We start from the raw sequence: 24985 nt of genomic DNA, 5'->3' as shown, positions 1-24985 counted from the left end.
ACCAGACAAAGACCCCACCAAAAAAGGAGAATTAGAGACCAATATCCCTGATATACATGGGTGCAAAAATTCTCAACAAGATACTAGCCAATAGGATCCAGCAATACATTAAGAAAATTATTCACCATGACCAAGTAGGATTTATTCCCGGGACACAAGGCTGTTTCAACACTCATAAAACAATCAGTGTGATTTATCATATCAGCAAGAGAAAAACCAAGAACCATATGATCCTCTCATTAGATGCAGAGAAAACATTTGACAAAATACAGCATCCATTCCTGATCAAAACTCTTCAGAGTGTAGGGATAGAGGAACATTCCTCAACATCTTAAAAGCCATCTACAAAAAGCCCACAGCAAATATCATTCTCAATGGGGAAGCACTGGGAGCTTTTCCCCTAAGATCAGGAACAAGACAGGGATGTCCACTCTCACCACTGCTATTCAACATAGTACTGGAAGTCCTAGGCTCAGCAATCAGACAACAAAGAGACATTAAAAGCATTCAAATTGGCAAAGAAGTCGTCAAACTCTCCCTCTTTGCCGATGACATGATACTCCACAAGAAAACCCAAAAGACTCCACCCCAAGATTGCTAGAACTCATACAACAATTTGGCAGTGTGGCATGATACAAAATCAATGCCCAGAAGTCAGTGGCATTTCTATACACTCACAATGAGACTGAATAAAAAGAAATTAAGCAGTCAATCCCATTTACAATTGCACCCAAAAGCATAAGATACCTAGGAATAAACCTAACCAAAGAGGTGAAGGATCTATACCCTACAAACTATAGAACACTTCAGACAGAAATTGAGGAAGACACAAAGAGATGGAAAAATATTCCATGCTCATGGATTGGCAGAATTAATATTGTGAAAATGTCAATGTTACCCAGGGCAATGTACACGTTTAATGCAATCCCTATCAAAATACCATGGACTTTCTTCAGAGAGTTAGAACAAATTATTTTCAGATTTGTGTGGAATCAGAAAAGACCCCCTAATAGCCATGGGAATTTTAATAAAGAAAACCATATCTGGGGGCATCACAATGCCAGATTTCAGGTTGTACTACAAAGCTGTGGTCATCAAGACAGTGTGGTCCTGGCCCAAAGACAGAGACATAGATCAATGGAACAGAATAGAGAATCCAGAAGTGGACCCTCAACTTTATGGCCAACCAATATTCGAAAAAGGAGGAAACACTATCCACTGGAAAAAAGACATTCTCTTCAATAAATAGTGCTGTGAAAATTGGACATCCACATGCAGAAGAATGAAACTAGCACGATACACAAAGGTAAACTCAAAATGGATGAAAGATCTCAATGTGAGACAAGATGTCATCAAAATCCTAGAGGAGAACACAGGCAACACCCTTTTTGAACTCAGCCACAGTAACTTCTTGCAAGATACATCCACGAAGGCAAAAGAAACAACAGCAAAATGAACTACTGGGACTTCATCAAGATAAGAAGCTTTTGCACAGCAAAGGATACAGTCAACAAAACTCAAAGACAACCTACAGAATGGGAGAAGATATTTGCAAATGACATATCAGATAAAGGGCTAGTTTCCAAGATCTATAAAGAACTTATTAAACTCAACACCAAAGAAACAAACAATCAAATCATGAAATGGGCAAGAGACATGAGCAGAAATCTCACAGAGGAAGACATAGACATGGCCAACACGCATATGAGAAAATGCTCTGCATCACTTGCCATCAGGGAAATACAAATCAAAACCACAATGAGATCCCTCCTCACACCAGTGAGAATGGGGAAATTAACAAGGCAGGAAACCACAAATGTTAGAGAGGATGTGGAGAAAGGGGAACCCTCTTACACTGTTGGTGGAATGTGAACTGTTGCAGCCACTCTGGAAAACTGTGTGGAGGTTCCTCAAAGAGTTAAAAATAGACCTGCCCTACCACCCAGCAATTGCACTGCTCGGGATTTACCCCAAAGATACAGATGCAATGAAACGCTGGGACACCTGCACCCCGATGTTTCTAGCAGCAATGTCCACAATAGCCAAACTGTGGAAGGAGCCTCGGTGTCCATCGAAACATGAATGGATAAAGAAGATGGGTTTATGTATATAGTGGAATATTACTCAGCCATTAGAAACGACCAATACCCACCATTTCCTTCAACGTGGATGGAACTGGAGGGTATTATGCTGAGTGAAGTAAGTCAATCGGAGAAGGACAAACATTGTATGTTCTCATTCATTTGGGGAATATAAACAATAGTGAGAGGGAATATAAGGGAAGGGAGAAGAAATGTGTGGGAAATATCAGAAAGGGAGACAGAACATGAAGACTCCTAACTCTGGGAAATGAACTAGGGGTGGTGGAAAGGGAGGAGGGCAGGGGGTCGGGGGGAATGGGTGATGGGCCTGTGGGGGGCACTTGACGGGATGAGCACTGGGTGTTATTCTGTATGTTGGTAAATTGAACAGCAATAAAAAATAAATTTCTTATAAAAAAACAATTTCTGGCTGACAATTTATTATTATTATTATTGTTATTATTATTATTATTATTACTATTACTTTATGTTAAGAATTTTAAAATTAGCCTAACTGGCCCTCATCAGGAAATTGTGGAGAATGTACCTTGGTATTAATAAAATATTTGCAAATGTAGAAGAAAATGTTCCTATGATGATGCCACTTGCCTGGAATATATCACAACCATGTGTTGTATTTCATTCAGCAGTGCTGCCCAAAAATGACCAGAAATTCTGAAGGATGCATAAGTTAAAGCTAACAGTGTTAGAGGATTTGAGGAGGTCCTTTCCATCATCCCTTTTAGAATCAAGACCTGATTGAAAACATCTGCCTAACTAATGGATGTTGTGATTTGGTTTAACAAACTGTGAGGATCAGTGGCCTCATGGTGTCTGTCCAGAAGGCAACTGTTCAATCCCTTATCAAATGTATGATTTGTGGGCAACCCCGGCTGCGACGGTTTAGCGCCGCCTGCAGCCCGGAGAATGATCCTGGAGAACCTGGATCGAGTCCTGCGTCAGGCTCCCTGCAGGGACCCTGCTTCTCCCTCTGTCTGTGTCTCTGCTTCTCTCTCTCTCTGTCTCTGTCTCTGTCTCTGTGAATAAATAAATAAAATCTGAAAAAAATGTATGATTTGCAAATATCTTTTCCCATTCACCAGGTTGCCTTTTCATTTTATTAAATGGTTTCCTTCACTGTGCAAAAGTTTTTTATTCTGTTGTAGTCCTAATAGTTGATTTTGTTTCTGTTTCCCCTGCCTTAGGAGACCTATCTAAAAAATGTTGCTGTGGCCCATGTTAGAGATGGTTTCAGGTCTCACATTTAGGTCTTCAATATATTTGGTGTTTATTTTTGTGTACTGTGTAAGAAAGTGCTCCAGTTTCACTCTTTTGCATGTAGCTGTTCAGTTTTCCCAACGCTAATTGCTGAAGAAGCTATCTTTTACTCACTGCATGTTCTTGCCTCCTTTGTCATAGATTAATCAACCATATGATTGTGGGTTTATTTCTGGGCCCTCTAGTCTATCCCATTGTCTATTTCTATGCCAATATTGGTTTCATTACTACCACTTTTTTGTAGTATTACTAATGGGTTAATATCCCAAATATGCAATGAACTTACAGAACTCAATACCAAAATAAACAATCTGGTGTTAAAAATGGGCAGAATGCCTGAATAGACATCTTGCAGAGAAGACTTCCAGTTACTCAACAGGCTTATAATAATATATTCAACATCACTAGCATCAAGGAACATGAAATCAAAGCTGCAATGATATGTCATCTAACATCATCAATAATTCGGCTATTAGTCTTTTTTATTTTTTAATAATAAATTTATTTTTTATTGGTGTTCAATTTGCCAACATACAGAATAACACCCAGTGCTTATCCCGTCAAGTGCCCCCCTCAGTGCCTGTCACCCATTCACCCCCACCCCCCGCCCTCCTCCCCTTCCACCACCCCTAGTTCGTTTCCCAGAGTTAGGAGTCTTTATGTTCTGTCTCCCTTTCTGATATTTCCTACCCATTTCTTCTCCCTTCCCTTCTATTCCCTTTCACTATTATTTATATTCCCCAAATTAATGAGAACATATTAGTCTTTTTTAAAATAACAATAATGGTAAGAATGTAACTTGGTGTAGTATGAAGTTTCCTCAAAAATTTAAAAATAGAGCTGCCATATGATCCAGCAATTCCAATTCTGGGTTTTCACACAAAGAAAATGAAAACACCAATTTGAAGAGCTATATGAAGCTCTATGCTCATTATATCATTATTTACAATATCTAAGGTATGGAATCAAGCTAAGTGTCCATTGATAGATGAATGGGTAAAGTTGTGGTGCGTACATATATATTCATATATCACATGCATAAGGGGATATTACCCAGTCATATAAAAAGATAAAATCTTGACAATTTTGACAACTTAGATGGACATTAAGGATATTATGATTAAAAAAAGGATATTATGCTAAATGAAATGTATCAGAGAGAGACAAATACCAGATTATTTCACTTATATGTGGAATATAACAAATGAAATAAATGAGCAAAACAGAAACAGACTCATAGATATAGAAAACAATACCTATTGGTTACCAGAGATGTGAGGTTTTGGAGGTGGGCAAAATAGGTGAAGTGCATTAAGAAGTACAAAATAAATATCAGGGATGTAAAGTAAACCACAGGGAATAAAGTCAATAATATTTTAATAACTTTGTATGGTGAAAGATGGTAACTGGACTCTTGTGGGGATCATTTCAAAACATATAAAAATACAAGTAACTGTGATGTATAACTGAAACTGATAGGATATTGTATCTCAATTTATTTTTTTAAGATTGTATTTTTTCTTATTCATGAGACACACAGAGAGATGCAGAGATACAGGCAGAGGGAAAATCAGGGTCCCTGTAGGGAGCCCGATGAGGGACTTGGTTCCAGGACCCCGGGACTATGACCTGAGCCAAAGGCAGATGCTCAACCACTGATCCACCCAGGGTATTATGCTAAATGAAATATATCAGACAGAGAGAGACAAATACCAGAAGATTTCACTTATATCTGAAATCTAACAAATGAAATTATATCTCAATTTTAAAAAGGAACAATGTGAAAATATGTAGTAGAATAGATTATTATTACAATTGCCCTCCTTATCAGTCCCTACATTTATTGTAATAAGTCACAGGATATGGAGCTCACCCAGATGGGGAGCTGAGCCCGCCTTATCCTGGGAGAAAAAAATCCAGCCCATAAAGAATTATTAAAGATTCTGATTTAATCCTTCCATTCTGGACAGTGGATCTAGATCCGACAGTGAAGGGTCTGAGTTCTTAAACATACATATCATGCTTTCAGTGATGCTCATGGGCTGTGGTTTCAGTTATATGTTGGTGAAAAGGCTCTTGGTGAGAAAGATGCAGAGTTTGCTACAGGATGTGGAATCCCCATACCTCTCCGTGGACCAGAGATCTGCATTCTTATCCTTTTTAAAAATTATATTTATGTTTTTATTAAGTTAGAATTGTTTTAAAATTATATTTATTTTTTAAAGATTTTTTAAATTTATTTATTCATGAGAGAGAGAGAGGCAGAGACACAGGCAGAGGGAGAAGCAGGCTCCATGCAGGGAGCCCGATGTGGGACTCGATCCTAGCATTCCAGGATCATGCCCTAGGCCAAAGGCAGGCACTAAACCACTGAGCTACCCAGGAATCCCAAAATTATATTTATTTTTTAATTTATTTTTTATTGGTGTTCAATTTGCCAACATATAGAATAACACCCAGTGCTCATCCCACCAAGATTATATTTATTTAAAGTACACAACATGATGGGGGCAATTTTTTTTGATGGGGGCAATTTTTTAAGATGGCAGAGTAGAACCGTGTGCTCACCCCATCCCATATTTTTGACCAGGTATCATCCATATACAAGTCAGTAAAAGGGAGAGTGACTGAAGATGATGGAATAGATGGCACAACTAAATACGGAAAAGCTGCACCTGAAAGGTTAGGAAGGCCAGAAGGGTGAAAGGAAGCTGCCCACAGGACAGAGGGGACTGTTCACACAGAGAGAGCAGAGATGTGAGTCCTCCCCATGGAGCTCAAAGCATAAAATACTTCATAATAATTTGTCTTTAAAATCCAGAGGGGCTGAATTCTGTGAATCTTTAAAACCAGTGGGACATGGATTGTGGAGCATTAGAAGACTGCACTGGGTGAGCCAGGAGAGCAGGTGATACCTGGGTTATGATCCTTAAAAATAGAGCAGCCTGTGCAAAGGGGCCATATAAAAAATTGCAGTTTATACAATGCTGGGGGCAAACTGGAGACAGATCTTTCATACAGAGCATGTTGGGGGTCTTTGAAAAGAAGAGCTGATAAAAATGCCACTTTACCTCTGTGGTCTTCTTCCCAATAGCATTAGACAAATTTCAATACTGGAGTATTCTATAAAATATCTGACCAGTAATCCTCAAAACAGTCAAAGTCTTCAAACATAAGGAAAGTGTGAGAAACTGTCACAGTCAAGAGAAGCCTAAAGGTACCATAACAACTAAATGTAATGTGGTATCCTAAATGAGAAATTTCAATAGAAAAAAATGATATTGAAAGGTGAAAACTCAGAAAATCTGGATAAAAACTATGGATTTTATTTTAAAATAATATATCAACATTGGTTCATTAATTGCAATAAACGCATTATACTAATATAAGATGTTAATAATAGGAGAAACTGAGCATATGATGTATGGGGACCAGCTATACTATGTAGTGCATATCTTAAACTGTTCTACAAGGGAAAGGAGGGGAACTGAGTGGGAAAAATTAGAGAGGGAGACAAACTATGAGAGACTCCTAACTCTGGGAAACAAAGGGTAGTGGAAGGGGAGGTGGGTGGGGGGATGGGGATGGGCACTGAGGAAGGCACATGATGGGATGAGCACTGGGTGTTAGACTACATGTTGGCAAATCAAACTTAAAAACAAATGAAAAAATGAAAAAAAATAAAATAAAACTGTTCTAAAAAATAAAATCTATTAAAAAAAAAGAAAAGGAGAAAGCTGGCAGGTGCCATTGGACTGTCCGCCCAGCATAAACACTGAGCCACCTGCAGGGCATAGGGCACAACACTTGTAACCTCAACCCTGGGCTCATGGCACACTCTATGAAAACTGTGCATGCCCTGTTCAGGTATTAGGTGCACAGCTGCCGCCAGACACGTACTCAGGTGCAGCACCAGGCTTACCATGCACCCTAGGCACCTCACAAACCAGGCCCAGTCGCCAGGGAGCACCATACCCAGCCTCTCACGCCCCCACTGCCCCGGGGCAAAGCCAACAGCTGCTGCTTAGGGAGATCCAGCATATGACTAGTTGCCCAACACAAAATTTTATTCATTCAGTTAGTCAATATAAAGTAATACTTAGTTTCAGATGTAGTGTGCAATGATTTATCACTTGAGTATAATACCCACTGCTCATCACATCACCTGCCCTCTGCAGGGCCTGTCACCCACTTATCCCATCTCCAACCCACCTCCTCTCCAGCATCCCTCAGTTTGTATCCTTTAGTTAAGAGTCTCTCATGGGTTGTCTCCCTCTCTGATGACTTTCCCTTCAGTTTTCCTTCCTTTCCCTTATGATCCTCTGCACTGATTCTTATATTATTCATATGAGTGAGACCATATGAAAATTGTCTTTATCTGATTGACTTATTTCATTCAGCATAATACCTTCCAGTTCCATCCACGTCGAAGCAAATGGTGCGTATTCATTGATTCTACTGGCTGACCAATATCCCATTGCATATATAGACCACATCTTCTTTATCCATTCATCTGTCCAAGGACATTGAGGCTTCTTCCACAGTTTGACTATTGTGGGCATTGCTGCTATAAACATCGGGGTGCAGGTGTCCTGACATTTCACTGCGTCTGTATCCTTGGGGTAAATACCCAGTATGCAATTGCTGGGTCATAGGATAGCTCTATTTTTAACTTCTTGAGGACCCTCCATCCTGGTTTCCAGAGTAGCTGTACCAGTTTACATTCCCACCAACAGTGCAAGAGGGTTCCCCTTTCTCCACATCCTCTCCAACATTTGTTGTTTCCTGTCTTGTAAATATTCACCATTCTCACTAGTGTGATGTGGTATCCTATTGTGGTTTCGATTTCTATTTCCCTGATGCTGAGGGATGTGGAGCATATTTTCTTGTGTCTGTTGGCCATGTGAAGATCTTTTCTGGAAAAAGTCTTATCCTATTCTGTAGGTTGCTTTAAGTTTTGTTGACTGTTTCTTTGGCTTTGCGGAAGCTTTTTATCTTGCTGAAGTCCCAATAGTTCATTTTCACCTTTGTTTCCATTGACTTTAGAGACATGTCTCATAAGAAGATGCCATGGCCAACGTTAAAGAGGTTTATAGCAGCAATGGCCACGATAGCCAAACTGTGGAAGGAGCCTCGGTGTCCAACGAAAGATGAATGGATAAAGAAGATGTGGTTTATGTATACAATGGAATATTACTCAGCTATTAGAAATGACAAATACCCACCATTTGCTTCAACGTGGATGGAACTGGAGGGTATTATGCTGAGTGAAGTAAGCCAGTCGGAGAAGGACAAACATTATATGTTCTCATTCATTTGGGGAATATAAATAATAGTGAAAGGGAATATAAGGGAAGGGGGAAGAAATGTGTGGGAAATATCAGAAAGGGAGACAGAACATAAAGACTCCTAACTCTGGGAAACGAACTAGGGGTGGTGGAAGGGGAGGAGGGCGGGGGGTGGGAGTGAATGGGTGACGGGCACTGGGGGTTATTCTGTATGTTAGTAAATTGAACACCAATAAAAAATAAATTAAAAAAAATAAAAATAAAGAGGTTGCTTCCTGTGTTCTCTTCTAGGTTTTTGATGGATTCTTAACTGACATTTAGAACTTTCATCCATTTTGACTTTGTCTTTGTGTATGGTGTAAGAAAATGGTCTATTTTCATTCTTCTGCACGTGGCTGGGCCAGCACCATTTATTGAAAAGACTGTCCTTTTTCTAGTGGATAGTCTTTCCTGCTTTGTTGAATATTACTTGACCATAGAGTTGAGGGCCCATTTCTGGGTTCTCTATTCTGTTCCATTGATCCATGTGTCTCTTTTTATGCCAGTACCACACTGTCTTGATGATCACAGCTTTGTAGTACAATTGAAATCAGGCATTGTGATGCTCCCAGCTTTGGTTTGCTTTTTCAACATTCCCTGGGTTATTAGGATTTTTCTTGTTCCAACTAATCTTAGGATTATTTATTCCAACTCTGTGAAAAATGTTCATGGTATTTTGACAGGGATTGCACTGAGTGTGTAGATTGCTTTAGGTAGCATAGATATTTTCACACTATTAATTCTTCCAATCCATGAGCATGGGATATTTTTCCATCTCCTTGTGTCTTCCTCAATTTTTTAGGGGTATTCTGTACCTTTTAGGGTACAGATCTTTTGCCTCTGTGGTTAGATTTATTCCTAGGTATCTTATGCTTTTGGTTGCAATTGTAAATGGGATTGACTCCTTAATTTCTTTCTTCAGTCTCATTGTTAGTGTATAGAAATGCCACTGATTTCTGGGCATTGACTTTGTATCCTGCCACATTTCTGAATTGCTGTATGAGTTCTAGCAATCTTGGGGTGGAGTCTTTTGGATTTTACACATAAAGTATCATGTCATCTGCGAAGAGGGAGAGTTTGACTTCTTCATTGCCAATTGTAATGCCTTTTATTTCTCTTTGTTGTCTGATTACTGAGGCTAGGACTTCTAGTACTATGTTGAATAGCAGTGGTGAGAGTGGATATCCCCGTCCTGTTCCTGATCTTAGGGGAAAGGTTCTCAGTTTTTCTTCATTGAGGAATGGTATTTCCTTTTCTTAATAATAAATTTATTTTTTATTGGTGTTCAATTTGCCAACATACAGAATAACACCCAGTGCTCATCCTGTCAAGTGCCCCCCTCAGTGCCTGTCACCCATTTACCCCTACCCCCTGCCCTCCTCCCCTTCCAGCACCACTAGTTCGGTTCCCAGAGTTAGGAGTCTTTATGTTCTGTCTCCCTTTCTGATATTTCCTACCCATTTCTTCTCCCTTCCCTTCTATTCCCTTTCACTATTATTTATATGAGAAATGGTATTTCCTGTGAGATTTTTGTTAATGGCTTTTATGTACTGAGGTATGATCTCTCTGTCCTTATATTTTGAAGAGTTTTGATCAAGAATGGATGTTGTATTTTGTCAAATTCTTTTTCTGCATCTATTGAGAGGATCATGTTTCTTTTTTTCTTAATGTGATCTATCAAGCTGATTGATTTGAGGATGTTGAACCACCTTGCATCCCAGGAATAAATCCCACTTAGTTACTTGGTCATGGTGAATAATACTTCTAATGTATCGTTGAATCCAATTGGCTTGTTTCTTAGTGAAAATTTTGACATCCATGTTCATCAGGGATATTGGTCTGTACTTTTCCTGTTCGATGGGGTCTTGGTCTGGTTTTGGGATCAAGTTGGTGCTGGCCTCATAGAACAAGTTTGGAAGTTTTCCTTCCATTTCTATTTTTGTTATGTTTTGTTTTTGAAATATATATGCTTAATTTTTTTTATTTTTTGTATATTTTTTGTTGGATTTCTATTTGCCAACATATAGTATAACACCCAGTACTCATCCTGTCAAGTGACCCCTCGGTGTCTGTCACCCAGTCACCCCGTCCCCCCGCCCACCTCCCTTTCCACTACCCCTTGTTGGTTTCCCAGAGTTAAGAGTCTCTCATGCTTTGTCACCCTCACTGATATTTCCCATCCATTTTCTCTCCTTTCCCTTTATTCCCTTTCACTAATTTTTATATTCCCCAAATGAATGAGACCATATAATGTTTGTCCTTCTCCAATTGACTTACTTCACTCAGCATAATACCTTCCAGTTCCATCCACGTCAAAGAAAATGGTGGGTATTTGTCGTTTCTAATGGCTGAGTAATATTCCGTTGTATACATAAACCACATCTTCTTTATCCATTCATCTTTCGATGGACACTGAGGCTCCTTCCACAGTTTGGCTATTGTGGCCATTGCTGCTAGAAACATCGAGGTGCAGGTGTCCCAGCATTTCACTGCATCTGTATCTTTGGGGTAAATCCCCAGCAGTGCAATCGCTGAGTCATAGGGCAGGTCTATTTTTAACTCTTTGAGGAACCTCCACACAGTTTTCCAGAGTGGCTGCACCAGTTCACATTCACACCAACAGTGCAGGAGGGTTCCCTTTTCTCCACATCCTCTCCAACATTTGTTGTTTCCTGCCTTGTTAATTTTCTCCATTCTCACTGGTGTGAGGTGGTATCTCATTGTGGTTTTGATTTGTATTTCCCTGATGGCAAGTGATGCAGAGCATTTTCTCATATGTGTGTTGGCCATGTCTATGTCTTCCTCTGTGAGATTTCTGCTCATGTCTCTTGCCCATTTCATGATTGAATTGTTTGTTTCTTTGCTGTTGAGTTTAAAAAGTTCATTATAGATCTTGGATACTAGCCCTTTATCTGATACGTCACTTGCAAATATATTCTCCCATTCTGTAGGTTGTGTTTTAGTTTTGTTGACTGTTTCTTTGGCTGTACAGAAGCTTTTAATCTTGATGAAGTCCCAATAGTTCATTTTTGCTTTTGTTTATTTTGCCTTCGTGGATGTATCTTGCAAGAAGTTACTGTGGCTGAGTTCAAAAAGGGTGTTGCCTGTGTTCTCCTCTAGGATTTTGATGGAATCTTGTCTCACATTTAGATCTTTCATCCATTTTGAGTTTATCTTTGTGTCTGGTATAAGAAAATGGTCTAGTTTCATTCTTCTGCATGTGGATGTCCAATTTCTCCAGCACCATTTATTGAAGAGACTTTCCTTTCTCCAGTGGATAGTCTTTTCTGCTTTGTCGAATACTAGTTGACCATAGAGTTGAGGGCCCAGTTCTGGATTCTCTATTCAGTTCCATTGATCTAGTCTGTTTTTGTGCCAGTACCACACTGTCTTGATGACCACAGCTTTGTAGTACAACCTGAAATCTGGCATTGTGATGCCCCCAGCTATGGTTTTCTTTTTTAAAATTACCCTGGGTATTCAGGGTCTTTTCTGATTCCACACAAATCTAAAGATGATTTGTTCCCACTCTCTGAAGAAAGTACATGGTATTTTGATAGGGATTGCATTATATGTGTAAATTGCCCTGAGTATCATTGCCATTTTCACAATATTAATTCTTCTATTACATGAGCATGGAATATTTTTCCATCTCTTCATGTCTTCCTCAATTTCTTTCAGAAGTGTCCTGTAGTTTTTAAGGTATAGAATATTTATCTCTTTGGTTAGGGTTATTCCTAGGAATCTTATGCAAAACCTTATTCCTTTGTTGATCTTCTGCTTAGATTATCTGCCCATTGCTGAGAGTGGAGTGTTGAAGTCCCCTACTATTACCATCTTGTTATTGATGTGTTTCTTTACTTTGGTTATTAATTAGTTGATATAATTGGCTGCTCTTAAACTAGTAGGGTGAATATTTATAATTGTTAAATCTTCTTGTTGGACAGACACTTTCAGTATGATATAGTGTCCCTCTTCATCCCCTACTATAGTTGTTGATGTAAAATCTAATTTGTCTCATATGGTCATTGCTACCCCAGCTTTCTTTTGAGGTTCATTGGCATGATAAATAGTTGTCTATCCCCTCACTTTCAGTTTGGGTGTCTTTACATCTAAAATGAATCTCTTGTAGACAGCATATGGATGAGTCTTGCTTTTTCATCCATGATACTCTGTGTCTTTTGACTGGAACTTTTAGCCCATTTACATTCAGAAAACCTATTGAAAGTAAAAAATTTAGTGCCATTGCATTACCTGTAAAGTCCTTGTGTTTGTAGATTATCTCTGTTTCTTTCTGGCCCATGTTATTTTTGGGGCCTCTCTTCACTTACAGGGTCCCCTTAATATTTCTTGCAGAGTTGTTTTGGTGGTCACATAATATTTCAGCTTCTGTCTGTCCTGGAAGCTCTTTCTCTCTCCTTCCATTCCTAATGACAGCCTTGCTGTATAAAGTATTCTTCGCTCCATGTTTGTCTCATTTAGTACCCAGAATATATCATTCCAGCCCTTTCTGGCCTGCCAGGTCTCTGTGGATAGGTCTTATGCCAGTCTTATATTCTTAGCCTTATAGGTAAGGAACCTTTTGTCTCAAGTTGATTTCCAGATTTTCTCTTTATCTCTGACATTTACAAGCTTTATTATTATATGTCAGGGTGTTGATCTATTTTTTATTGATTTGGGGAGGTGTCTTCTCAACCTCTTGGACATGAATGCTTGTATCCATCCCCAAATTAGGGAAGTCCTCAGCTATGGTTTGCTCAAATATATCTTCTGGCTCTTTTTCTCTTACTTCACCCTCAGGCACCCCAATAATTCTGATATTTCCTCATTTTATAGCATCACCGATTTCTTGAAACCTCCCTGCATGATACATTAGTTGTTTTTCTTCTTTTTTCCTCAGCTTCCTTCCTTTCCATACACTTGTCTTCTATGTCACCTACTCTTTCTTCTGTCTCATTTACCCTCGTTGTTAAAGAATCCAGTTTAGACCTCATCTCAGTTACAGCATTTTTTATTTTATTTTTTTAATAATAAATTTATTTTTTATTGGTGTTCAATTTGCCAACCTACAGAATAACACCCAGTGCTCATCTCGTCAAGTGCCCCCCTCAGTGCCCGTCACCCACTCACCCCCACCCCCTCCCTCTTCCACTTCCACCAACCCTAGTTCGTTTCCCAGAGTTAGGAGTCTTCATGTTCTGTCTCCCTTTCTGATATTTCCTACCCATTTCTTCTCCCTTCCCTTCTATTCCCTTTCACTATTATTTATATTCCCCAAATGAATGAGAACATATAATGTTTGTCCTTCTTCGATTGACTCATGAATAAAGAAGATGTGGTTTATGTATACAATGGAATATTACTCAGCCATTAGAAATGACAAATACCCACCATTTGCTTCAACGTGGATGGAACTGGAGGATATTATGCTGAGTGAAATGAGTCAATCAGTTACAGCATTTTTGTTTTAGCCTGATTAGATCTGATTTCTATACTAAGAGATTTTCTAGTGTCTTCTATGTTTTTCTCAAGCCCAGCTAGTAACTTTGTAATTGTTATCCTGAATTCCATCTCCTGCATTTTACTTAAATCCATATCTATAATGGCTTTGGCAGAGAGTATTAACTCTGTTTATTCTTTTTGTTGTGTGTGTATAATATTTATTTTTCACAAATTATTCCAAAAAATAGAAATAGAAGAAAAACTTCAGAACTCATTCTACAGGGCCAGCTTTAACCCTGTTACCAAAACTAGATTTAAAATTCCACCAAAAAAGAGAAATATAAGCTAATATCTTTGATAAACATGAATGCAAACATTCTCAATAAAATTCTAATAAATCAAATACAATTAATTTTAAAATAATCATTCACCATGGTGAAGTGGGATTTATTCCCAGGTTATAAAGTGGTTCAATATTTGAAAATCAGAGTATGTGATACGTACCATTAATAAAATAAAGGATAAGAATCATAAGATCTTCCTAATACATGCAGACAAAGCATTTGACATAGTAAAATACACATTCATGATAAAACCCCTCATCAACTGCAATATAATAAGCACATAACCTCACATTTTTCCCTAGCCCTAAACATTATTTTGTCTCTAAACCTAGCCCTAATCCTAGATCTTAGGGGGGGGGAAATGATTTGGAATATATATAATAGAATATTACTCAGCCCTAATGCAATCCCTATCAAAATACCATGGACTTTCTTCAGAGAGTTAGAACAAATTATTTTAAGATTTGTGTGGAATCATAAAAGACCCCGAGTAGCCAGGGGAATTTTAAAAAAGAAAACCATATCTGGGGGCATCACAATGCCAGATTTCAGGTTGTACTACAAAGCTGTGGTCATCAAGACAGTGTGGTACTGGCACAAAAACAGACACATAGATCAGTGGAATAGAATAGAGAATCCAGAAGTGGACCCTGAACTTTATGGGCAACTAATATTCGATAAAGGAGGAAAGACTATCCATTGGAAGCAAAGACAGTCTCTTCAATAAATGGTGCTGGGAAAATTGGACATCCACATGCAGAAGAATGAAACTAGACCTCTCTCTTTCACCATACACAAAGATAAACTCAAAATGGATGAAAGATCTAAATGTGAGACAAGATTCCATCAAAATCCTAGAGGGGAACACAGGCAACACCCTTTTTGAACTCGGCCACAGTAACTTCTTGCAAGATACATCCACGAAGGTAAAAGAAACAAAAGCAAAAATGAACTATTGGGACTTCATCAAGATAAGAAGCTTTTGCCCAGCAAAGGATACAGTCAACAAAACTCAAAGACAACCTACAGAATGGGAGAAGATATTTGCAAATGACACATCAGATAAAGGGCTAGTTTCCAAGATCTATAAAGAACTTATTAAACTCAACACCAAAGAAACAAACAATCCAATCATGAAATGGGCAAAAGACATGAACAGAAATCTCACAGAGGAAGACATAGATATGGCCAACATGCATATGAGAAAATGCTCTGCATCACTAAAAAAGAATGATATCTTGTCATTTGCAACAACATGGGTGGAGATGGAGAGTATTATACTAAGTGAAATAAGTCATAGAAAGACACATACTGTATTACATCACTTATATGTGTAATTTAAGAAACAAAACCAAGAATAAAAGGGGGAAGAGAGAGAGAGAAAGAGAGAGAGAGAGAGAAGCCAAGAAACAGACCCTTAACTATAGAGAACACACTGATGGTGACCAGAGGGAATATGGTGGGGGGATAGGTTAAATACATGGACTTACCCTGATGAGGACAATGACATGGACTTGCCCTGATGAGCACAGGGTGTTGTGGGAAGTGTTGAGTTACTATACTGCACAACTGAAACTAATATAATACTGTATATTAACTAACTGGAGTTAAAGGGAGAAGAAATGGGTAGGAAATATCAGAAAGGGAGACAGAACATAAAGACTCCTAACTCAAAAAAAAAAAGACTCCTAACTCTGGGAAATAAACTAGGGGTGGTGAATGGGGAGGAGGGTGGGGGGTGGGGGTGAATGGGTGACGGGCACTGAGGGGGGCACTTGACGGAATGAGCACTGGGTGTTATTCTGTAGGTAGGCAAATTGAACACCAATAAAAAATAAATTTATTATTAAAAAAATAATAAAAATAAAAAATAAAGATTTAAAAATAAAAGGCTCTACTCCAGCTTTCACCACTCAAAAAGAATATACAACTTGATGATTTGATATACATATACATTGTAAAATGTTCACTAAGATGAAGCAAATTATCCCACCTATCACTCCACATGGTGACCTTTTATAATGAGAACATTTAACATTTACTTTCAGCAAATTTCAAATATACAATGCAGTATTATTAATAACCACTATTCTGTGCATTAGATACTCAGAACTTAAATATCTTCCCCAAATGAATGAGACCATATAATGTTTGTCCTGAAAAGATACAGAACATGAAAGACTCCTAACTCTGAGAAACAAACTAGGGGTCATGGAAGGGGAGGTGGGTGGGGGGGTGGGGGTGACTGGGTAATGGGCACTGAAGTGGGCACTTGACAGAATGAGCACTGGGTGTTATTCTATATGTTGGCAAATTGACACCAATAAAAAATACATTAAAAAAATAACTTAATATCTAATAAGTTTGTATCCATTGACCAATATCTCTCCCCATTTTTTCCCACTCCCCAGCTTCTGGCAGCCATCATTTAACTATTTCTTTAAGTTTGAATTTCGTTCTTTCTATCTTTCTTTCTCTTTTTCTTTCTTTCTCCTTTTTCTTTCTGTCTTTCTACATATAGATTAGATTATAAAAAATATTTTTCTTGCTCTGTATAACTTATTTCACTTAGCATAACCCCTTCCAGTTTCACCCATATTGTTTCAAGTGGAAGAGTCTCATGATTTTTATGGCTGAAAAATGTTCCAATATATATTCTTCATCCATTAGTCCTTCAAGAGATACCTGCTGTTTCCGTATTTTGGTTATTCTGAATATGCTGCAATAAGCATGGGAGCATGGGTATTAGCCGATAGATACATAAAAAGGTGCTTAATACCACCAGTAATCAGGAAATACAAATAAAGACCCCAATGTCATGTCATACCTGCTAGAATGCTTATATTCTTTTTTTATAAATTTATTTTATTGGTGTTCAATTCGCCAACATATAGAATAACACCCGTGCTCATCCGGTCAACTGCCCACCTCAGTTCTCATCACCTGGTCACCCCCATCTTTCGCCTACCTCCCCTTCCACCACCCCTAGTTTGTTTCCCAGAGTTAGGAGTCTTTCATGTTCTGTCTCTCTTTCTGATATTTCCACTCATTTTTTCTCCTTTCCCCCTTATTCCCTTTCACTATGTTTCATAATCCCCAAATGAATGAGACCATATAATGTTTGTCTTTCTCTGACTGACTTATTTCACTCAGCATAAGATCCTCCACTACCATCCACGTCAAAGCAAATGGTGGTGGGTATTTGTCATTTCTAAAGGCTGAATAATATTACATTGTATACATAAACCACATCTTCTTTATCCATTCATCTTTCGGTGGACACCAAGGCTCCTTCCAAGTTTGGCTATTGTGCACATTGCTGCTATAAAAATAGGGTGCAGGTCCCAACATTTCATTGAATCTATATCTTTGGGGTAAATCCCCAGCAGTGCAATTACTGGGTCGTAGGGCAGATCTATTTTTAACTCTTTGAGGAACCTCCACACAGTTTTCCAGAGTGGCTGCACCAGTTCACATTCCCACCAACAGTGCAGGAGGGTTCCCTTTTCTCCACATCCTCTCCAACATTTGTTGTTTCCTGCCTTGTTAATTTTCTCCATTCTCACTGGTGTGAGGTGGTATCTCATTGTGGTTTTGATCTGTATTTCCCTGATGGCAAGGGACGCGGACATTTCCTCCTGTGCTTGTTGGCTATGTCTATGCCTTCCTCTATGAGATTTCTGTTCATGTCTTTGCCCATTTCATGATTGGATTGTTTGTTTCTTTGCTGTAGAGTTTAATAAGTTCTTTATAGATCTTAGAAACTAGCCCTTTATCTGATACGTCATTTGCAAATATCTTCTTCCATTCTGTAGGTTGTCTTTGAGATTTGCTGACTGTTTCTTTGGCTGTGCAAAAGCTTCTTATCTTGATGAAGTCCCAATTGTTCATTTTTGCTTTTGTTTCTCTTGCCTTCGTGGATGTATCTTGCAAGAAGTTACTGTGGCCGAGTTCAAAAAGGGTGTTGCCTGTGTTCTTCTCTAGGATTTTGATGGAATCTTGTCTCACATTAAGATCTTTCATCCATTTTGAGTTTATCTCTGTGTATGATGCAAGAGAATTGTCGAGCTTCATTCCTCTGCATGTGGATGTCCAATTTTCCCAGCACCATTTATTGAAGAGACTGTCTTTTTTCCAATGGATAGTCTTTCCTCCTTTGTCTAATATTAGTTGCCCATAAAGTTGAGGGTCCACTTCTGGATTCTCTATTCTGTTCCATTGATCTATATGTCTGTTTTTGTGCCAGGAGCACACTGTCTTGATGACCACGGCTTTGTAGTACAACCTGAAATCTGGCATTGTGATGCCTCCAGCTATGGTTCTCTTTTTTAAAAATTCCCCTGGCTATTAGGGTCATTTCTGATTCTACACAAATCATTTTTTTTAATATTTTATTTATTTATTTAGGATAGTCACAGAGAGAGAGAGAGAGAGAGAGGCAGAGACACAGGCAGAGGGAGAAGCAGGCTCGATGCACCGGGAGCCCGACGTGGGATTCGATCCCGGGTCTCCAGGATCGCGCCCTGGGCCAAAGGCAGGCGCCAAACCGCTGTGCCACCCAGGGATCCCTACACAAATCATTTTTAATACTAAATTTATTTTTTATTGTGTTCAATTTGCCAACATACAGAATAACACCCAATGCTCATCCCATCAAGTGCCCACCCCAGTGCGTATCACCCAGTACACCCACCCCTAGCCCTCCTCCAATTCCATCACCCCTAGTTTGTTTCCCAGAGTTAGGAGTCTTCCATGTTCTGTCTCCCTTTCTGAATATTTCCCACTTATTTTTCTCCTTTCCTCTTTATTCCCTTTCACTATTATTTATATTCCTCAAATGAAGGAGACCATATCATGTTTATCCTTCTCTGATTGACTTATTTCACTCAGCACAATACCCTCCTGTTCTATACACATCGAAGCAAATGGTTCTACACAAATCTTAAAGTAATTTGTTACAACTCTCTGAAAGTCCATGGTATTTTGATAGGGATTGCATTAAACGTGTAAATTGCCCTGGGTAACATTGACATTTTCACAAGATTAATTCTGCCAATCCATGAGTATGGAATATTTTTCCATCTCTTTGTGTCTTCCTCAATTTCTTTCAGAAGAGTTCTATAGTTTTTAGGGTATAGATCCTTTACATCTTTGGTAAGGTTTATTCCTAGGTATCTTATGCTTTTGGGTGCAATTGTAAATGGGATTGACTCCTTAATTTCTCTTTGTTCAGTCTCATTGTTAGTGTCTAGGAATGCCACTGACTTCTGGGCATTGAGTTTGTATCCTGTCACACTGATAAATTGCTGTATGAGTTCTAGCAATCTTGGGGTGGAGGCTTTTGGGATTTCTCTGTACAGTATCATGTCATCGGGGAAGAGGGAGAGTTTGACTTCTTCTTTGCCAATTTGAATGCCTTTTATGTATTTTTGTTGTTTGATTGCTGAGTCTAGGACTTCCAGTACTATGTTGAATAGCAGTGGTGAGAGAGGAGTCCCTGTCTTGTTCCTGATCTTAGGGGAAAGGCTCCCAGTGTTTCCCCATTGAGAATGATATTTGCTGTGGGCTTTTCATAAATGGCTTTTAAGATGCTGAAGAATGTTCCCTCTATCCCTACATTCTGAAGAGTTTTGATCAGAAATGGATGCTATAGTTTGTCAAATGATTTCTCTGCATCTACTGAAAGGATCCAATGGTTCTTGTTTTTTTCTCTGGCTGATATGATGAATCACATTGATTGCTTTACGGGTGTTGAACCAGCCTTGTGTCCCGGGGATAAATCCTACTTGGTCATGGTGAATAATTTTCTTAATGTACTGTTGGATCCTATTGGCCAGTATCTTGTTGAGAATTTTTGCATCCATGTTCATCAGGGATATTGGTCTATAATTCTCCTTTTTGGTAGGGTCTTTGTCTTGTTTTGGAATTAAGGTGATGCTGGCCTCATAGAACGAGTTTGGAAGTACTCCATCTCTTTCTATCTTCCCAAACAGCTTCAGTAAAATAGGTATCGTTTCTTCTTTAAACGTTTGATAGAATTCCCCTGGGAAGCCATCAGGCCGTGGACTTTTGTATCTTCGGAGGTTTTTGATGACTGCTTCAATTTCCTCCCTTGTTATTGGCATGTTCAGGTTTTCTATTTCTTCCTGTTCCAGTGTTGGTAGTTTGTGGCTTTCCAGAAATGCTTCTACTTCTCTAGATTGCCTAATTTATTGGCATATAGCTGTTCATAATATGTTTTTAAAATAGTTTGTATTTCCTTGGTGTTGGTAGTGACGTCTCCTTTCTCATTTATGATTTTATTAATTTGAGTCTTCTCTCTCTCTCTTTAATAAGGCTAGCTAATGCATTATCTATCTTTCAAAGAACCAACTCCTGGTTTTGTTGATGTGTTCCACAGTATTTCTGGTCTCAATTTCATTGAGTTCTGCTAGAATCTTTATTAACTCTCTTCTTCTGCTGGGTGCAGGATCTATTTGCTGTTTTTTCCCCTGCTCCTTTAAGTGCAAGGTTAGCTTTTGTATTTCAGTTCTTTCCAGTTTTTGGATGGATGCTTGTATTGCGATGTATTTCCCCTTCAGGACTGCTTTTGCTGCATCCCAAAGATTTTGAACGGTTGTATCTTCATTCTCATTAGTTTCCATCAATCTTTTCAATTCGTCCTTAATTTCCTGGTTGACCCTTTCATCTTTTAGCAGGGTGGTCCTTAAACTCCACGTGTTTGAAATCCTTCCAAACTTCTTCTTGTGACTTAGTTCTAATTTCAAGGCATTATGGTCTGCGAATACGCAGGGGATGGTCCCAATCTATTGGTATCGGTTAAGACCTGATTTGTGACCCAGTATGTGGTCTATTCTGGAGAAAGTTCCATTTGCACTTCAGAGGAATGTGTATTCACTTGTGTTTGGACGTAAAGTTCTATAAATATCTGTGAAATCCATCTGGTCCAATGTATCTTTTAAAGCTCTTGTTTCTTTGGAGATATTTTGCTTAGAATACCTGTCGAGTATAGAAAGCGCTACATTGAAGTCACCAAGTATAAGTGTAATACTATCTAAGTATGTCTTAACTTTCGTTATTAATTGATTGATATATTTGGCAGCTCCCACATTCGGGGCATATATATTGAGGATTGTTAAGTCCTCTTGGATAGATCCTTTAAGTATGATATAGTGTCCCTCTTCATCTCTCACGACAGTCTTCGGGGTAAATTTTAGTTTATCTGATATAAGGATGGCTACCCCTGTTTTCTTTTGAGGACCATTTGAATGGTACATGGTTCTCCAACCTTGTATTTTCAGGCTGTAGGTATCCTTCTGTCTAAAATGAGTCTCTTGTAGACAGCAAATAGATGGGTCCTGCTTTTTTATCCAGTCTGAAACCCTGCGCCTTTTGATAGGGTCATTAAGCCCATTCACATTCAGAGTTACTATGGAAAGATATGAGTTTAGTGTCATCATGATACCTGTTCAGCCCCTGTTTTTGTAGATTGTTCCATTGGACTTCTTCTTAAAGGGGAATTTTGAGAGTCCCCCTTAAAATTTCTTGCAGAGCTGGTTTGATGATCACATATTCTTTCAGTTCCTGCCTATCTTGGAAGCTTTTTATCTCTCCTTCTATTCTGAATGAGAGCCTTTCTGGATAAAGTATTCTTGACTGCATGTTCTTCTCATTTAGGACCCTGACTATATCCTTCCAGCCCTTTCTGGCCTGCCAGTTCTCTGTGGAGAGGTCTGCTGTTAATCTAATATTTCTCCCCATATAAGTTAGAAATTTCTTGTCTCTTGCTGCTTTAAGGATCTTCTCTTTATCTTTGGAATTTGCAAGCTTCACTATTAAATTTGAGCGGTTTTGATTGATTTTGGGGGGGGGGACTTTCTCTATTTCTTGGATATCAATTCCTGTTTCTCTTCCCAGATTAGGAAATTTTTCAGCTATGATTTGTTCAAATACATATTCTGGTCCTCTGTTCCTTTTGGCACCCTCGGGAACACCAATTAAACATACATTTTTCTTTCTGAGGTTGTCATTTAATTCCCTTAATCTATCCTCATGATCTTTTAATTTTTTGTCTCGTTTCTCCTCAGTTTCCCTCTTTGCCATCAACTTGTCTTCTATGTAACTCACTCTTTCTTCCACCTTGTTAACCCTCGTTGTTAGGACCTCTAGTTTGGATTGCATCTCATTTAATTGATTTTTAATTTCTCCCTGATTAGATCTAAATTCTGCAGTCTGAAGTCTCTTGAGTCCTTTATTTTTTTTTCTAGAGCCATCAGTAGCTTTATAATAGTGCTTCTGAATTGGCTTTCTGACGTTGAATTGTAATCCAAATTTTGTAAGTCTGTGGGAGAGAGAACTGTTTCTGGTTCTTTCTTTGAGGTGAGTTTTTCCTTCTTGTCATTTTGCTCAGTGGCCAAAAACAAGTTGTATTTGTGAAAAGGAGAAAAAAGAGGAGAGAAAGATGAAAATAAAAAGAAAAAAAAAAGAGGAAAAAAAAGAAAAAAGAAAAAGTAAAAAGGAGGGAAGCAAACAGAAAGCAAAAGCAAAAAACAAGGGGGAGTATCCTCTGATTCTCTGTGCTATAAATCCCTCGACTTCCCCAGAACTTTCCAATGCTGCTTGGTCAATAATTTGTTTTTCCCCTGTCGGTCTAGTTGGTTTTCTGGGGGAGGAACCAACGTGATTTTTCAGGTGTTAGCACTTGGGGGAGCTGTTCAGCCCCCTGCTTCCTGCAGGGCTCAGTGAAAGGTGCTTAACCTGTTTATAGGGTGAGGCTACTGTGGGGCTCAGTGGGTGTTGTTTACCCAGTGAGGTCCCAGGAGGAACAACCCCAGTGGCGGCGGCCAGCTCTGGAGCCCTGGAGTCAGCTCCGGCAGTAACTCCAGAGCTCTCCGTCTGCAGGGCCTGGAGGCTCCAGGGCGGGCCCGCTGATCTGCTCAGCTGGGGCAGGAGCGTCCTTGCTGTCCTGGGCCCTCCCGGCCTCTGCCTGTCCCGGGGGGAGGCCAGATCCTAGGCTGTGTCCCCGGCGACCAGTGCTCCCAGGCCTGCGCTGTTGGAATCGCGCTCCCGGTGTAGCTCTGTCTGTGCGGAGCCTCTGCCGGAGCCGCTTCAGAGCTGGTCCTGGGGCTATGCAGCCCCCTCCTCGTGGAGCTTCCGCCCGAGCAGCCTCCAAGCTGCTCCCGGGTCCAGCCGTGCGCTTGTTGCTCCTTTAGGGAGCTCGGCCGCAGTGTGTGGTGGCTCTCCCTGGGGCGCAGGTGTCTGTTAGTGTCCCAGGGAGCCTGAGGGTATCCCCGCCCCTCCTGGAATCCTGCTCCAACTCCCTGTGAGAGCCTTTACATCTGGGAAGATTGGTGAAACACCTGCTTCTCCAGGACGGAGCTTTCCTGTCCTGGGGGCACTCCCCGTGGCCTTAGCCCGGGTCCTCGTGGGGTCCTGTCCCCTTGGATGCCTTTTGTTTCTTTATTTCTTCCCCCTGCTCCTGCCCCATCTTCCTACCTTGATAGAAGCCCGAACTCTTCTCACTGCAGCATTCCAGCTGTTCTCTCTTTAAATCTCAGGCCAAATGCGTAGGTTTTCAGGATGATTTGAAGGTTATCTAGGTAATTTGCTGGGGACAGGTGACTTGGGGACCCTTCTCTTCCGCCATCTTGCCCCACCTCTGAATATTTATTTTCAAAAAGACAAGAGATAACAAAAGCCAGTGAGGATGTGGAGTGAAGGAAACTCATGTGCACTGTTAATGGGACTGCAAATCAGTACAGACATTGCCGAAAACAGTATGGGGATTCCTCAGCATTTTTAGTTTAAACCTCAATTAATTCAATAGAACCTGATCAGTTATTAAGCAAAGCAATGAAAAAATTAACCAAGCCAAGAAGTGTCCTGTTTTTGTTTTCCACAAACTTCCAGGTTCCTTTGATGGGATGTGTGGTATGCATTTTAATCTGCATATCAAAACTTTTCTACTTTCTACTTTCTTTTGTATTTCTGTGGGTAGACTGAATCCTAGTCAGTTACTAAACTGTTTCAGAAAAGGTGTTGGGCAAACAGCGTGGGTGTTTGTGTGTGTATATGTGTATGAGTGTGTGCCACTGTGCACACAGTTATTTTGCATCTTTGCCTAAGTAAAGGCTGTTTTCTCAAGGGAAGGTGTTTATCAGGGAAGGCTGTGTCTGGAAGGGATGTAAAGGATGCCAGTTTGAGAGAGGATCTGTGTAATACTGTTTCTATATTGCATAAATAGGAGCTTTAGATCTGGTCAGAGCTAACTGAAATAAAGCTGGGTGCTTTCAGCTATAGGATTAATAAGTTCCAGAGATGTAATATACAACATGGTGATTCTGGTTAACAATCCTGTTATATATTCAAAATGTGCAAAGAGAATAAATCTGTTTCCAGCACACTCATAGGAGAAAGGGGAGGTGGTGGGTAGATCAATTATCTTCATTGGAGGCATCATTTCACAGTGCATACGTATGTAAACATATCACTGTGTACACCTCAAATATATATA

At 39.5% G+C, this 24985-nt stretch overlaps 1 protein-coding gene across 2 annotated transcripts in view; it reads right to left on the bottom strand.

The window, feature by feature from the left end:
- Positions 1-24985, bottom strand: part of GCSAML (germinal center associated signaling and motility like) — a 120316-nt gene that overhangs the window by 39925 nt on the left and 55406 nt on the right. Inside the window, exon 2 of one of the 2 annotated variants that reach the window (XM_072837706.1) lies at positions 23968-24130. The exons of the other annotated variant lie outside the window; for it this stretch is intronic. The gene's annotated coding sequence lies outside the window, so the exon portion shown is untranslated. The remainder of the gene's footprint in view (positions 1-23967; positions 24131-24985) is intronic. 2 annotated transcript variants of the gene reach the window in all.

The sequence above is a fragment of the Canis lupus genome, chromosome 9 (genome assembly GCF_048164855.1).
Source record: "Canis lupus baileyi chromosome 9, mCanLup2.hap1, whole genome shotgun sequence".
Lineage (NCBI taxonomy): Eukaryota > Metazoa > Chordata > Mammalia > Carnivora > Canidae > Canis > Canis lupus.
This window is presented reverse-complemented; position numbering and strand designations above follow the sequence as displayed.